This window comes from Neopsephotus bourkii, unplaced genomic scaffold (genome assembly GCF_033783945.1).
Source record: "Neopsephotus bourkii isolate Nb327-2 ecotype Australia unplaced genomic scaffold, CSIRO-AGI_Nbou_v1 NB_1706, whole genome shotgun sequence".
Lineage (NCBI taxonomy): Eukaryota > Metazoa > Chordata > Aves > Psittaciformes > Psittacidae > Neopsephotus > Neopsephotus bourkii.
In genome coordinates this window covers 248,424-265,326 of record NW_026902180.1, presented here as the reverse complement: position 1 = coordinate 265,326, position 16,903 = coordinate 248,424, and the positions used below count along the sequence as shown (strand labels likewise).

General features: G+C 38.2%; 1 long non-coding RNA gene across 1 annotated transcript in view; it reads right to left on the bottom strand.

Annotated features, from left to right (window-relative positions):
• LOC133224549 (uncharacterized) overlaps positions 1–11,459 on the bottom strand; it is a 34,103-nt gene extending 22,644 nt beyond the window's left edge. The window contains exon 1 of the long non-coding RNA XR_009728879.1: positions 11,404–11,459. This is a non-coding gene — a long non-coding RNA (uncharacterized LOC133224549). The remainder of the gene's footprint in view (positions 1–11,403) is intronic.
• Positions 11,460–16,903: the final 5,444 nt, after the last annotated feature.

Below are 16,903 nucleotides of genomic sequence, written 5' to 3'. Positions count from 1 at the left end.
CTGAGCAGAATTTTACATTGATTATAAATCAGAAACATAAGAAAAACTGATGCAACAAAATCCTATTCCATACCTTTCCAGGTTTGTTTTAAATAATTTGATGTTTGCTCTGAAGATAAGCTGACAAGATGTTTGTGAATGTCTTAAATTTTTCCATAACAAACCTATAACTCAATATAGATGTTATTTTTTGGACTACAAGCATTTAAACAATCAGCATTTTCATATCTTAGTTTTAGGAGAATATTCATGGGTCTCAGAAGGGAAGGTGCTTGCGGAAACTGTGCCTGACCAAACTGGTTGGCTTCCGTGGTGAAACAACTGGCTCTGTGCAAGGTAAGGTTAAGTGGTTATTCCACTGTGAGTTTCATCTAAGTACTGCGTCTGGTTTTGGGCTCCCCAGAGATACTGACAAACTGGAGAGGGATCAGCAGAGGACCACCTAGGTGACCTGGGGACTGGAACAAGGCATGCAAGGAGACAGTGTTTTTTCTCTCCAGAAAAGTCTGGGGTGGGAGGAATCTAAACTTAACTAGATGTGTTCCAGGGAAACCTGCTCTAACTTCAACATTAGTTCTGCTTTGAGCAGGAGATGACATATTGCCAGTAGTCACATTCAAACTTATTTTATATAATTCTAAAGTATTCTTTTCTTACTTTGGTTTGGTTTGGTTTGGTTGTTTTGTTGTAAAGATCACATTGAGGACAACATAAGGTCTTGAGCAGCATCAAGCCTTGTGTATTACAGCTTATTTCTTGATGCATCAATAATAATCCATTTCTATATGCTTTATTTACTAATGTTCATCACTCAAAATAAGAACCAAGTCTCATTTAGTAGTACTTTATAAATAAAAAGATGATACCTTTAAACCTCATACCAGGCTAGAGGCTTGGAAGCAGAATTTTGGCTTCCATCACCCCTGGAGCCACAACTTTTTTTTTCTCCGGCTATAGTTCCAAAGAGAATAATATCAGCATCTGTTACTTTTGACTTGCACACAGTAAAATTTCTGCAGCGGCACTGGAACAACATCACTTCTGCTTGGTTTTGTGCTACCCTTTGCATGCAGTTTGCATATCTGGCTGAGCCAGTCTTAAGAGCTATTCCTGATGGCAACGGTCATCCTGATCCTGGATCCTTTCTCTCTGTTATACCAGTTCAGGGAACTAATCTGGCAGAATCACAGAATCAGCTAGGTTGGAAAAGACCTTTAAGATTATCAAGATGATTTCCTTCTCTGTAAGAAAAATCTTCTGCCTTCTTCATTTCCTGAACTTGCTGGAAACTATCAAAAGAGGTCTTCTGATAAGGATCTTGTCAGAAGATGCTGGTTCAAGGGGAGAGAATGAGAATGTGTGGCTAGAGACAAGGGAAACCTTTTATGTCAGCACCTAAATTGTGTTGACTTCACTCCATCATCCATGCTTTCACTGTCATGTTGACCATTTTTGCATTCAATTGCTTTACTTATACTGACTGATGTACATATGAATCTGACAGCTAAAGCTCACAATGTTAACAGCTTTTCAGATATCAAATGACTGACTTTCAAAAGTGAAAAATGCCAATCTACAATAGAGCATTTAGGATTAAAAATTACTAAAAGGCAATTTTAAGTGTTCTTATTTGACATCAGTGTACACTACATTACAGCTGCTTGTAATCTTGTAACATGATATGTTACTTATCATGTACATATGATATATGTCATATGTACATATTTTCCTGCATATGAAGAATATAATTAAAAATGAAAAGAATATAATTGAGAATGAAGGTGCACAAGCTTCAGATTGTGCAGGGTGAATGCTTTGGTACTTGGTCCAAGAGTCTGAGTATTCTAAATAAGTATTCCTAGAAATTATCTTGCTGTATCCAGATGTGATAGCCTGGGACTTAGTTTGGCTACTTCTCAGTACTGTAGCAACCCTTAAAAAAAACAAATCCAAGACCAGAATCTTCTCCAAGCCCCCAGAAACCAATTTAGAAAAAAATTTGGACCCATAATTTGTAGAACGATTTACACTAATAATACATTTGCTATTAAAAAGGAGAGATTGTAGAACAGAAATCTTTTGTATTTCCAGTGCAAACATGGTAATCTTGTTTTTAAATAATTTTTATTTTTTTTTAAACTAAGCTAGAGGCCAGCGTTCTGTATTGTCCTCATTAAAAAACAAAGGTCTGGCAACTTATTTTTCTTTGAAATACTGGAATGACCCAAAGGCTTGGAATTGAGGTTTGATGTTGGCAGGAAAGTGGCCTGCCTGTTGAGCATGTGTTTTTTGTTATTTCTGTGACAATCTACGTATTTTACCAAATTTTAACCCTTTTGGGCATTACCCCTGGTGTGATCACTGCATGCTAAATTGGAACAGCCGAATCTTTGATAATTCTATTCCTAATTATTCCCGTAGCCTCCACATGGAATATAGGCATGCCAGCTCCACAGAGCTGTTGCGTATGCTCTGTCCCCTGAGAGGTCTTAGTGTGACTGGAATGCAGATGCCTTTCAGTGCAGACCTAGGGGCATAATGAATTCAGTCATCTTTAACTGTTGAAGGTGATCCAACTGGACCTAGCTGGTTCAGGAAGTCCATTCCACTTCCTGGGACTTGAGGATGGTGAAAAACTGTAAAAGAACTATCATCACAGCTGTTTCTGAAGTGTTTGACCACAGCTGGGGAGCTCTGGTAGAGGAATTTCTTGGCAAGCTGCTGAAAAAGTTCCCTGCATCTGCCTGTGTGCTCTGCAGCTCAGCTGGCAGTGCCTGGCCCGGAACAGGGCTGCAGATCCAAAGGAATGTTGGCTTTGTGGTCACTGGAGTTCACAGCTCTCTATATTAAAATTTAACAAATAGCAGCTTAATTTTACATGTTCAGCAGTGAACTGTAATAGTTTCCCCCCAGTTTTTGTTTTGTGGACTTAGCATAAAAAGTTACAGACCTAAGCTGTAGATGTGGATAGCTGGAAAAAAGTGCAGTGTGTAAAAGGTTGGCTGTACTTGATGTTACCAACAGTTAATGGTTATAAAGCAGTTGCAGTTACTTAGCGTTTTCACCTGCTCCTAAGAGAGTTAGGAGACATGACAGTTATATCTGATGATGTTGAATTAAGGAACATAATCTGTCTGAGGGATTCTACAAAACCACTGAATTGCAAAAGATCTGCATTTTAATCATATTTGAAAGTTAGAGATTTTTCTTTACAATATTAGCTTTACATGTGAACTACCTTACATGAGTTACAATAAGGTAGCTTTATAAATGAATTATTTTCAAATCTGTAGCATTAATTCTGCTCTCTTTAATTCCCGTCACTCCTTGTAGTAGTACGTTATTAAATTAGTAGTAAGTGTAGGGATTCTATAATTTAGGATTTTTGTAAGAATTTAGATGTTTGGGGAAATAAAAAAGAAGTAATTCACTGGAATGTTATTCTTCCTCAGGCCTTAATCATCTTTAATAATTAATATTTTTGGTGACTGATTGTTTATGATTACTCTGTTTAAATTTGGGGTTCCTCACTGCACTATGACTAAGCAGTCTGGGTGCTCACATCTTAAACTGAAAACAAAAAGAGTTCATCATACAGATGATGGCAGAACGATGCAGTGAATTAAATCACAAGCAGCAAAATTCCAGTCATCTCATAAGCACACACAAATGCACATAGAAAGTCACACGTGTAACTTGCAAAGGGAAATCAGCAAGTCGTCCCTCACCTTGTGATGTCTCCAGTGTCTGTTAGATAAAATTAGTGTGATTGTCAGAAATACTGAGTAGACAATCTTAGTTTTACAGTTTGTGTCAGAAATTAGTACGTATATGAAGTGCCATAAAGGAGAGAAGGCCCCCAAAATCAAAACCCTTAGCTCCAGATACTTTTTTATTTTATGCTGTCATTTTGTGGATGTAAACATAGTGTTTAGAATTAAATAATCTACATCTAAACGATTATTTTATACTGACTGTATTTATCTCCTGAGCATATTGAAGTTTTGAAAAGTTTGTGCCGTAAACAAATATCCTGTATAAGTCAACTATTACGTTTCTTACTGCTGATTTCTAATGAGACACTGGCAGAGGTATCTCTGGGATTCTAGCATACTCCTCAATATTTTGCTTGTCCGCTAAAATCTCCTTCAGTTGTGCCAAAAAGCTTTTCAGTTCCCTTCAAGTGTGTGGAAAATACTGTTTTGCTGGTAACTCAGTGTTTTGGGGAGCTGACTTTCAACAAGTTACTCCAGTGCCACAATCTAACTCCAGTGAGTTTGCTGCATCCTTTGCATCTTGCAGCTTTCAGAGCCTGTTGGATCCACTTTATTTTTAAACCTACTAGAAGTATCATTAGTTATGGGATTCTGCTCAGGATTTCCTTTTTCTTCAAACATTACAGCCATGTATTTTAAACATGTTGGATATCTAACACTTGCATACATTTGTGTACCGTTCAAATATGTATGTTCCTTTACTTAACTTTCTTCTGTTAAGTCTTTGAAAGAGCCCTGGATTCTAGCACATAAAAGATACAACACTTAGGGGTGATAGTGGAAATGAAAGCAAAAGCGTTGCTTTACCACCTGTCACTGCAGTAAGTATCTTACCAAAGTGGTATGAACACAACAGCTAGCAATAGCAGCAGTCACTGAACCTGTTGAAGTAATGAATTTACTTGTAGAAATACAGCTCTAGAGAAAAAACACAGCTGCATCTGCTACTTATTTTACTACTTGAACTTGGGCATTTAGCATCATTCCAGCTGTCATGAGGTTTTTGCAAAGATTTAATTTAGTTTGTACATCATCTAAAATTAATGTATGTGAAGTGCTTGATTATGCTTTTGCTTTTTTCTTGTATCTTCTTTCTCTCTATCTTGGGAGAGTTCTTTGAGTTTACTTCTTCTCATAGTAGCAATAGCCAAACTTTTGTCTAATTTTTTTCCTTGCCTTAAGCCTGGATCTAAACACCACCTTTTTCTGTTCTGTTCTGTTTACCTCAATAAAAATACAACTGTGTTGGTACATTTCGGGCTTGGAACAGAATCTGGCTTTGATATTCTGCTCTATCTAAAGTTAGTAGAATTTTGCTGTTGATTTCAGTGAGTAAGATCCCAGGCTGGCTCATCTTCTGAAAACCAATACATTGATTATGCTTGTCCAATGCTAGTTGCTTTTTTCTTTGTTTCTTAGCATGCACTCTAGTTGCCGTCTAGCTTTCTGTGTTTCTTACATGAATGAGATCAACTGTTGCACTTTCTTCCACAAGACCTCAAAAAGAAACCTACTCAGCTTTCCTTGGGTTTATCTTAGATCCTGTTTGTCACTTGGTATAAAATCCACGTGGTCCAGAACCCTGGAGATAGTCATTGTCAATAGCGAAGTGAAAGCAAGTTTAATTACACTTTTAATTTTAAACACTGAATTGTGATGATCTTACTGTATTTGTTTTCAGTTTCTAATATGTCTTAATATCCGAGCATTAATTTTTAAGGGTGTTCTTACAAATAAACTGTGGAATAACCTAAACATTCATTTTACAGATCTGTAATCTGACTTGTAGTTTCATGTTTAACAGTTTCATCCACAATCTGCCAGATGATACCTTTGATTTTTCCAGATCCCTTCACTTTTGGAAGTACATTACTACTATTTACCTGTTGACAATGGGTGGTCTTGCAGTTTGGGTTGTGAAGGTCTTTAGTATACTGTTCTTTTTGAACAGGTTGAGGATTTATTGGCATCCCCTTTGCCTGTATTTTTTTTTCATTTACGAAGTACTCAGTCTTCCTTTGCATTTTGTTTTCTTCTCTATTTCCTGGTGCCTTGCATTTCATTTTTAGACTGCTGCACATGTCCACCCTCTTCTTTATTTTCTCCCTGAGTCTTTCATTAAATACGAGTGACAGTATGAAATAATTTGGGACAAACATCCCTGTGAACCATCTGAGTTCTGTGGCAGTGGATTTGCAATCAGAAGCTGACATCTTTACTGCAAAGAGAACATCTGTGGACTGATTTGTAACATGAAGTATTTACTTGTGAATCCTCCAAAGAATATGGATTTCATCACTGAAACGTGTGCATATGCAGCAAAGAAAACCCACTATAGTCAACATGCTATAGCAGAGCTCACTTTAGGCTGGTGCACCCTCGTTAAGTAGCAGAAATAGGACTCATAAGGAACATTAACCTCAGAGAGAGGCAGATGGAAACCATGGTAGAGAGATTAATTCACTGTGTCACTATATTGGTGGAAACATTACCTTCCCCTTTTCCTTGTAGATGAGGAAAAGTTGAGAATGTTATAGAGCTACTGATGACCTTAGGGTCTTATATCCTGCTATTCTGGAAGCCCTCTCAGGGGAGTCGTTAAGCTAGTCTGTATGTTGTTGTCCTGCTGCACGCTGTGATTCTCGGCTGGATTTCACTACATTTATTTTTGAAAGTATTGATTATCTTGTTTGATTCTGGAAATTACAGAAGATGAAGGAGAGGTATCAGTTCCAATTTCTTTGTAATTTTCTTGCATTTTGGTTAAAACAGCTCTTCAGTAGCAGTATATTTCCTGAAGATAGCAAGATGAATTATAAGTTGAAAATTTGAAATTACTAATACATACATGTTATTTACAAAGAAATTTACAGTTTGTCATTTGTATCAGTTGATTTGTATAGTTAATATATTAGAAAAACATAACTAAAGAGAAGGAGATGAAAGGGTGGACATACAAGATAACATACAATTTAGTGAGTAATGATTCCATAGCCCCCTCCTCCACAGCACAGGTAGTCAAACAGCTTGATATGTATTCCAATGAGAAGCAGAGCAGTATTTTGAACATACAGCAGAATTTCTGAATTTGCTGGGAAAAAAAAATACATAGACACCCCAAGCATTGCTGCCATAAAACATTAACTTAAAAACGAATAAAAATAGTGTAAAAGTTGATTTCCATTGCTCATGTTTTCCCTTGCAGAATACATTTGTTTATTTTTCACCAGTAGGAATGAAAGTGTGTTAATAGAAAAAAAAAAGTAGAAAACAACCCACCAGCAAACAAGCAAAACCCCAAACCCACCAAACCCAAACAAGAAATCATAGTTATTCATGGAGCAACTTCTGATCCCTTCAGACCGCAGTCTGATAAGCTCTGATGGAGAAGGTTAGATTTTAACCAGCTGGCTCTTTCATTGAGAACTTAGAGAATGAGAGAAATGGCAGTTGCAACATAATTTATCTTGATTGCTAGGGAGATTGACTCCCTTACCACATTCCCATAGTGCAAATATTTGTGAACTAGGTTTTCTGGGTCCTTTCTTTGCCTAGTCAGAATCTTTGACAGCCTTCCTTTATGCCTTTCTGATATGGATTTTTTTTCTGTGCTTTTCCTAGTCAGGTATTGAAGAACATGAAAGGCATGTAAAGACTGTTTCTCATGTTTAATTACCAGTGCTCCTCATTGTCTTTACCTGCTGTATTATAAATGCTTACATTATGAATAAAGCAACAGCAAACAACAGAGGCAAATAAAAAGTTTCAGAAAGCAGAGGTCTCAACAGAGGGGCATTATTTTTTTTGTACATGTGATTTGGGAATATGGGAAAAGAATTAGAAGTCTAGTTTAAAACCTGTGAAGCTTAGTCAGGATTTTGTGGAGTGTTTAATTTGTTGAATTCAGGTGGGTTTATTTTAAATTATTCAAATTTAAAAGCTAGTTAAGAGACATTGCAAAAGTAAAGAATTTCATCCATAATCAGGTGTTAGAAGACTCTACCTCTGATGCCAAAACGGATTAAAATTCATACTGGATATAATGTTGTGAAAACTTAGAGGAAAAAAAAAAGCTTATAAAAGGTGGAAACAAGGGCAGTTGACCTGGGAAGAATACAGGGATATTGGCTGGGAAGCTAGGGACCAGGTTAGGAAAGCTAAGGCCCAGTTAGAATTAAATCTGGCAAGGGATGTGAAAGATAACAGGAAGGGCTTCTACAGGTATGTAGTAAACAAAAGACAGACAAGGGTTAATGTGGGACCCCTTCAGAAGCTATCAGGAGATCTGGCTACCCTGGATTTGGAGAAGACTGAAGTTCTCAAAGACTTATTTGGCTCAGTCCTCACTAGCAAATGCTTTGACCACGCCACCCAAGTCCTGGAAGGCAGATGCAGGGACTGTGAGAATGAAGACCTTAGGGCCACTGTAGGAGAGAATGAGGTTCAAGATCATCTTAAGAACCTGAACGTGCACAGGTCCATGGGGCCTGATGAAATCCATCCACGGGTCCTGAAGGGGCTGGTGAATGAAGTTGCTAAGCCACTATCCATCATATTTGAAAAATCAAGGCAGTCAGTTGAAGTTCCTGATGACTGAAAAAAGGGAAATATAACCCCCATTTTCAAGAAGGGGAAAATGGATGACCCAGGGAATTACAGACCAGTCAGTCTCACCTCTGTGCCTGGCAAAATCTTGGAGCAGATTCTCCTGGAAGGCATGCTAAGGCACATGAAAAACAACAAGGTGCTTGGTGACAGCCAGCATGGCTTCACTAAGGGGAAATCTTGCCTGATGGTGGCCTTCTATGATGGGGCTACAGAACTAATGGACAGGGGTAGAGCAGTTGACATCAACCACCTGGACTTGTGCAAAGCATTCGACACTGTCCCGCACAGTATCCTTGTATCTAAATTGGAGAGACATCAATTTGACGGATGGACCACTCGGTGAATAAAGAACTGGCTGGATGGCTGCACACAAAGAGTTGTGGTCAATGGCTCGATGTCCAGCTGGAGACCAGTAATGAGTGGTGTCCCTCAGGGATCAGTGTTGGGACCGGTCTTATTCAACATCTTTGTCGCTGACATGGACAGTGGGATTGAGTGCGCCCTCAGCAAGTTTGCCAATGACACCAAGCTGTGTGGTTCTGTTGATACGCTGGAGGGAAGGAATGCCATCCAGAGGGACCTTGACATGCTTGTGAGGTGGGTCAATGCCAGCCTCAGGAAGTTCAACCAAACCAAGTGCAAGGTCCTACACCTGGGTCAGAGCTATCCCAGGCACAGCCACAGGTTGGACAAAGAAGAGATTCAGAACAGGCTGGGTAGAGAAGAGATTCAGAGCAGCCCTGTGGAGAAGGACTTGCGGGTGTTGGTTGATGAGAAAATGAACATGAGCCGGCTTCACTGTGTACTTGCAGCCCAGAAACCAACCGTATCCTCGGCTGCATCAAAAGGAGCGTGACCAGCAGGTCGAAGGAGATGATCCTGCCCCTCTGCTCTGCTCGCGTGAGACCTCACCTGGAGTATTGTGTGCAGTTCTGGTGTCCTCAACATAAGAAGGACATGGAACTGTTGGAACAAGTCCAGAGGAGGGCCATGAGAATGATCAGGGGACTGAAGCACCTCCCGTATGAAGACAGGCTGATAAAGTTGGGGCTGTTCAGCCTGGAGAAGAGAAGGCTGTGTGGAGACCTCATAGCAGCCTTCCAGTATCTCTACAAGGATGCTGGAGAGGGACTCTTCATTAGGGACTGTAGTGATAGGACAAGGGGTAACAGGTTAAAACTTAAACAGAGCAAGTGTAGGTTAGATATAAGGAAGAAGTTCTTTACTGTGAGGCTGGTGAGGCACCGGAATGGGTTGCCCAAGGAAGTAGTGAATGGCCAGGTTGGATAGAGTCTTGAGTGACATGGTTTAGTGGGTGGTGTGCATGCCTGTGCCAGCGAGTTGGAACTAGATGATCTTTCCAACCCTAACTATTCTATGATTCTATGATTGTAGCTGCATAGGGTTTTCAGAAAGTGAGAAATGAAAAAAAATTGGTGAATATGCATGGTTTGAATTTATTTTTAAAATATGACTATCATTTCCAGATTAAAAATGAAACTTTGAACAGCTGTGGTATGTCAAGTGGATAAAGGGAAAGGAAGCCAACAGCAACCGAATATTTGTAAGGATTTTAAGTATTTTATAAATAACACATGCCATCTTAAAACAATGTTACAAAGTACATCGAAGCTATTAAGGACAGATTTGTAGTCATTTGGGGTATTCTTTCCAGTCCAGCGCTTTTCCATAGTATTGTATTCTATGGCCATAAGAGTTGCCCTAAGTCACCTACATATATGTTGTTTTCTCTTGAAAAGTGACTATCCCATGTAAATGTGTGTTTTCCTTGGAAAGGACACATCTCCTCAATAGTTCAGAACTGCCAGTAGCACAGATTCTGGAACACCTTGCTGAGTTTTTTTCTGATTGTATCCACCATGAAGAAGCAGAATGTGTACAATAGCCATTTAAATTCCAGATATTCTCAAGGGACAAAATACTATTATAAATAGTAGAGAAAAAGTGCTATGATATAAGCACAGTGCTTTTCCTCAAGCTTCTCAGGAAATACTTTGCAGTTATTTTAGCACTGAGAAGCCAAAAGTCAGATTATACAAATCTGTTTAACCAAGCAGCTAGGCAGGAAAGGTAGTCAGTGTCATGAATTATCTCGTCATCAAATTCAGGTTTGCTAGCTCACATTGCTGTTCCAAACTCCAGATTGCTAAACTCCATTTTAGCAATCCAAAATTCCATTGTAGCAATCTGGAATTTGTCCCTTTCACTTGTGAAGCCCGATGAGAGAGAATTGTCTGTTGTGTTTGTATCTTTCCAGCGTCCACAGAAATCTTCGGTTTACAGAAATCTTTAGAGTTCCTTTAGAATTTCCTCTCTTTTGAATCCTTTCTTTTAGGAAATTTGATGGGATTGGGGGGAAGATATCTTTCTTTAATTATGGCTAGTATAGTTGTATCAAATATAGTCATACTTTTATAATAAATGCAACAATATAATGGAATAGAGAGACAGTGACAACAACAGATTGAAAAACTGTAAGATTACAATTGTATAAGATGCCTGCTAATTATTTCCAATCCACTTGATATTATCAGAGATTCTTACTTCAGAAATGGTAGCAGGAGGCAGGGCTGATTTTTACAGGACACATATATAATAAAATAATAAAATAGCAGACTTGTTGAGGCAAACAAGTTGAAGTCATTCAGAAAAATAACTGCATGACATCATGTGAGAAAGATAGAACCAAAAAAGGGCAAGTTTTATAGGCCAAATAGCTTCTATTCATCCCCAAAGAATTCATCCTACTCGCACAAGAATTAGGAGAGTGAAAGAAATAAAACTTTCATCCTTGGAAGCTCACAAAATTCAAATATGTTGTCCCAGATAGAAAAGGTCGAAAAAGTAAAAAACTAAAATCAAGTAAAGCGTGGGTCTAATCAGGAATGATTACTGAGAAATACTGACTCACTGCTCAAAACATCAGAGTGAAAGTTACACCCTGTAATCCAAAGAAGTCCTGGAGCCATTGTGAATCACCATGCTCTTGTTATATTACCTTTTCAGCAAACTCGTGTTTGCATACAAAAGAATGATTTTTTTGACACTTTTTTTAACAACTGAAGGGTCAGACAAAGTGTGTCCATGGGCAGGATGGGCTCACTAGCCTTCGGGCAGCCATCCCAGGAGTATAACTTCAAACCTGGGCAGATGGAGCTCGTTTAGCCCTGTAAGGCCATCCATCTAAGAGAAGGACACTCTAATCAAACCTATGACCTGAGGACTTTGCTGTCACTGTCCAAGCTTGCTAGGCCCTGGCAGATAAACCTCAGGTGTAAAGGGTGAGGTCAGTTCTGCGCACGCTGTGCCTCACCTAAAAAATCCACTGCACAGGCCCAAAGGGTTTACCCACACTTGGAAAGCCCTGTAGCGACAGGTGAGGGACGAAACGGCAGGTGATAAAGTGCACTGAAAGTTGCAGCGGTGAATTCGCCAGTGGTTGCTGCAAGAGAAGTGCCCCAAAGAAGAGATAAAAGGACTTCGTGAAACAATACTTTAACCTTGGCCATACTGACTACCATCAGTGGCCCACCTTGGCCTCCAATTGGGAGACTTGGAGACACACCATACATAGTGCTGTTGTCTCCTTTGAGAACACACGCAGAATTAGTCTCAAGGAGAAAAGACAACGTAGAAAGAATCACGCCCTGCCTATACCACCCAAAGAGACCTATATCTGTGCTTTTTGCAACCGGATTTGCCTATCCCACATTGGCTTTTTTAGTCATCAGGATGCTTGTATAAAGTAGGGGTAAAGCCCTTCCCAAATCTTCGTTCGCAAAGTCAAGCCATGATGGTGACGATGATGGATGATGATGATGATGATGATGGTGATGATGTTCAGCATTCAGCATGGCTGCTCACCAGCTCTGTTACTCTTCATGTTGTCTGGTAGAACAAGTTTTTCACTATTTTAGGTCTGTGTGTTTTTTCTCAGCCATCAGAATCTGCACTGTAAGTTTGCTGCACAAAATTGAAGGTGTTGATCATACAGGCTCTTCAAAGATCACTTCTCAGCCCACCTTCATAGGAGAGTCAAACTCTGTGCAGAATTTGATACCAGGAGTTTTGAATTCCTCGTTACGAAGCACATTCTTCACAATTGCATTTACTTTCTCTTACTGTGTCTATAAATACAGTACTCCTGCACAGGATGGAGTGTTCTTAAGGAACATAGAGAGGGATGATATTCCTCAAAGTCTGGTTTCCTCTGAGTAATGCCTGGATCTGCTGAGCTGGAAGCATGTTTCCTATTTTGATGGCTTTGGTAGGGATGTGATAATCTGCAACAGCCACCACACCTTGATTGCTCCTCAAACCAGAATCAGCACCCTTAAATTTGACTGTATGGAAAAAAAAAAAATATCTACTTCATATTAAAATCAACATGGTGATATTATTGTTTGATATTATAGATATGATATAGGTGTTATAACACAAAATGCATAGCCTTATTAACATTTTTCCAATTACTTTTGTCTAGATTTATTGACGGTTTTTCACCTTATACTTCTCGTGTAACAACAGTGCTTGGAATATTGTTTTAAAAATCCATGTATGCTTGTTTACCTGCCCTATTATTTTGTGGCTTTCTGTACTTCAAGGGCATCTGTCTCCAGACAGATACCTGCTCCCTGCCTTTTCATTGTTTCTGCATTGTCTTATGATGGCCAGTTGCCATTACTGTACCGTTCTTCCATCTGTTAGCAATTTTCACATCATGTAGTTCAATCCACTTTCTTTATTAGAAATCCTATTTGTCCTTGAACATGTGCAACATGCATAGAAATGAGTATATTATCAAGTTAACATATGAAAGTCTTTGAAATTGATAGTTCCAGGAATGTGGAAATATCATGCACTAAGTCGCAGCACCCTGCTTTTATCAAGCAGAATGAAAGAGCTACTCCTCAAAAAGAAAATAGAACAGCAAAAAAAACAAAGTGTCAAAGGTTTGAGAAAGCAGCAAGATAGTATCAATAGGGAACTAGCTGCGCTATGAAAGATGAAAAGGAACTACTTTAGACAAGATTAGGATAGTTGGGTACCTTTTAGTGCACAAATATAAGCAATCACAGCTGTTGTCTTGAATCAGTCCTGGGCTACCTTCACAAGGTGGGGCATCTCACAATAGCATTATTGTTACACACAGATGTCATTTCCAGGAATAACACCTAAGACTTCAGAGTTATATTGGTGTTTTAAAGCAGAAATTGCTAGCTTCCAGGCATAAGGATTTTGATCAGCTTTATTGGTAAATAATGACATGCAGTATTTGAGGCACTTTTATCTTTGTGATTTAAAAACAAACTAAGAGCAATTCTAAAATACTACAAAGGAAGTGCCATACTTAGGGGAATTTATTTACACTGTGAAAATTGCTCTTTGAGACCATGCAGAGGTTTAAGGCAGCAGGCCAAACCAGACTAAAAATATGGCTGTAGTAATGAACAGTGCCATTTTACCATTTTACAATACAAATATGGGAAGTAATGTGAGATTTCTAAACCTCTGTGCACAAGCCTAGCACTGTGGAAACATGATGTTACTGTTGCCAGTAATTTTGGCTCAATTTATTTCCCTCATTATTTATATTGATATTTATATTGACATTCAGTTTTTTTATAATTTAATTCATATAATTTATTTTAATCAGCCATTGGAATAATCTACCAGGGAAATGGTGGACTTCTCAACACTGAACTCTTAAGATTTAGCTGGACAGGGTGCTCGGACATCTAGTCCAGCTCATGCTTTGCCTAGAAAGGTTGGAGCAGATGAAACTTGAGAACCCTTTCAACCTGGGATTCTATGACTTTATGATATGTCTGTGTGCATGTAAAATCACAGTTGTACTGTAGTAAGTATATATCATAGATACATATGTATACTCCTAATGAAAAATGTTTAAAGTCAAAGTTCAGGAAGAAGAATGTGAAGAATGGGAGTCTAACCTTTCCAGCAATTTTTGGTAAGACAACATGCATTCTTTATGTGATTGTTGGGCAGAGCAAAAGCAAGGTTACCCACATACATTCAGGTGAAAGCTACATTTAGCTGCAAACCTGAAGAGTAAATGTTAGTTTAATTTCTTTTGCTACCATTACGCTCACAAAATATTTCTGTAGTAACAGTGTTGTTTTCATAATAGTCTTCAACACTGCATGATATGCTACACAATACAAATTGCCCTTCTGTCTGTAACTTTGATTGCTATGCAGCTGTATGCAGTTCTGCAGGATTGGATTTAGGGAATTACCAATTAAAAAAAAACAAACCAAAATATTAATTTTGGAGCTATGAACTGTGATGTTATTCAAACATCCAACCATGATGGATCAGTTCCATTGGAGTATCAGTGACCAGAGCATGTTCCTCTGATCCCTGCTCAACTCAGAGAAAGTTTGAATCTCTTCTTTGGTAATGCGCCCACTCCACCTTTTCAAAACTTGGCTGTTCAGGCTCAGTTAGTTAATCTAGCATCCCTCAAGACTCAGTCCCCAGGAAAAAGGCACTTCTTTCCATGCCTCAAGAAGCGGGCCCTTCTAGAAGGCAGCTTTTCTGTCTTTCATCTCTTTCCTCAGGCTGCACAAAGTGTGGACTTACACGAACGTCTCCTTTTTTTGCATATCTACAGAAAATGAATCCTACTTGAATCACGATAGGAATGGTCCTGCTTCTTTTGTCTTGTTTTCATACACTGATAGAAAGCATAGAGAAAATCTTCCAGTTAATATTTTATGAAGGCAGAGTCCTCCTTAGAAAGCCCACGTGGAATATGCATATCTGGTAACAACAAAAAAATCCTGACCTTTTCTTTTGCACTGTCCAGGATGAATTCCACATACTTGCTTCTGTAACTCACTCCAAAAATGTAACTGAATGAGCCGACAGATTTACTTAGTAACTCCTCATAGAAATCTATTGACCAAACAAGTCTTTACTGCAACAGTCCAGAAATCTTTATAACTGTAATAGTTAATCCCTTATCATTCCAGGTGGAAAAAGATGTGCACCAGTGTTACTTTCTCATAATTGAAGCATATTCATCTTTCTAAACAGGTGAAATGCATTTGTCATATTTAACAGGTGACGTAGGTGAAGGACACAGTTTTCTATCTGAATCTTTAGTGAGAATAAGGGAGTTCTGGGTGAGGCATAAAAAAACCCCAAGAGAGTCATGACAAGATTTTTTTTTCCATGTAGATCCACAGAAACCCCCCCATCACAAAGGTGGTCACGAGAGAGCTTTCAAAAACTTGTGGTTTGGATTATTTCAATTGCAATCACTTTGGAGCCTGATTACCAAAACAAGAAAATGATACATGGAGGATAAATAGAAGAACGTTCAGTGTTGTATTTTTGGCATTGTTAGTACATTTTAGATGGCATGCACTAGTAAAACTCAGAGCAAAGCATCGGAATTTGGCTTAAATTATAGGTTTTATTTCTTCCAACAGAGATAAAGTGAAACAAATCCTGTGTGAGCTGGTTTGAATTCAGCATTTCACAACCAAGGCAGTTAAGTAAGTAGTTGAACTAACCTCTATACTACATGTCAAATATTTTCGTATATACCAATGTTTGAGTATATAAAATGCACTTCTTACTGTTATATACCAAACAGAATATATAGTAATACATAAAATAAAAATCCATGGAGAAAAACCACTTTTAGTCTCAATAGCTTGTGGACTGAAGTTAAAAAGAAATCCAGAACTGTGGCGAACAATGAATTTTAACCCTTAAAACTAATAAAACCATAGCTAATATGCAACCTGGCTCATAGAACGATGATTTCATGTCTCTAGTTCTCTGAAGAAGCTTGGTGTGGCCCTCAGTTTCAAGGGCAATTTATTTCACCTGTTGCAAAGCTTATCTGAAATCCACATATTTTTGTATTATCAAAACATGCTTAAGAATCAAAAGCTGAAAGTTTTACTACTTTGTTGCTGTTGTTTTAAAGCCATGTGTAGCTGTAAAGGTTTGCTTCTATCCATTGGAATAGGAAGAACAGTTTTCATAACACACATGGCAGTATTATTGCAATGGATTTTTAGACATGCATTGAATGTGTATTCTTTTTTCTTAACTATTTTAAAGATTATTGATATTAATTTTTAATAATATTGCCATTAATACTTGTAAATAAAATGGAAGGTTCAAAGGTGATTAGTAATAAGATAATAAGAAACTGAACATCGTGAATGATGGTCAAAAAAGAAAGGTGACAATGTTACATAAAACTGCTACAGAAAAGAATCTGATGAACCTGTAAAGGGTACTCATGAATTTTAAAAGCAATAGAAGAGAAGAAGGAAGAGACAAATCCATTTTAAAGCTCTTGGTGAAATGAGAAGTGGTTTACCATTGTAAACTCCAAAGAACAGGTGAATTTTCTCATAACTGAACTGCAAGTATTACTTTTATTCAGGAGTCCGATTCACTCCTTTTTTCACTAGGTATAAAACCAAAAAAATGTAAAATAAACTAATACA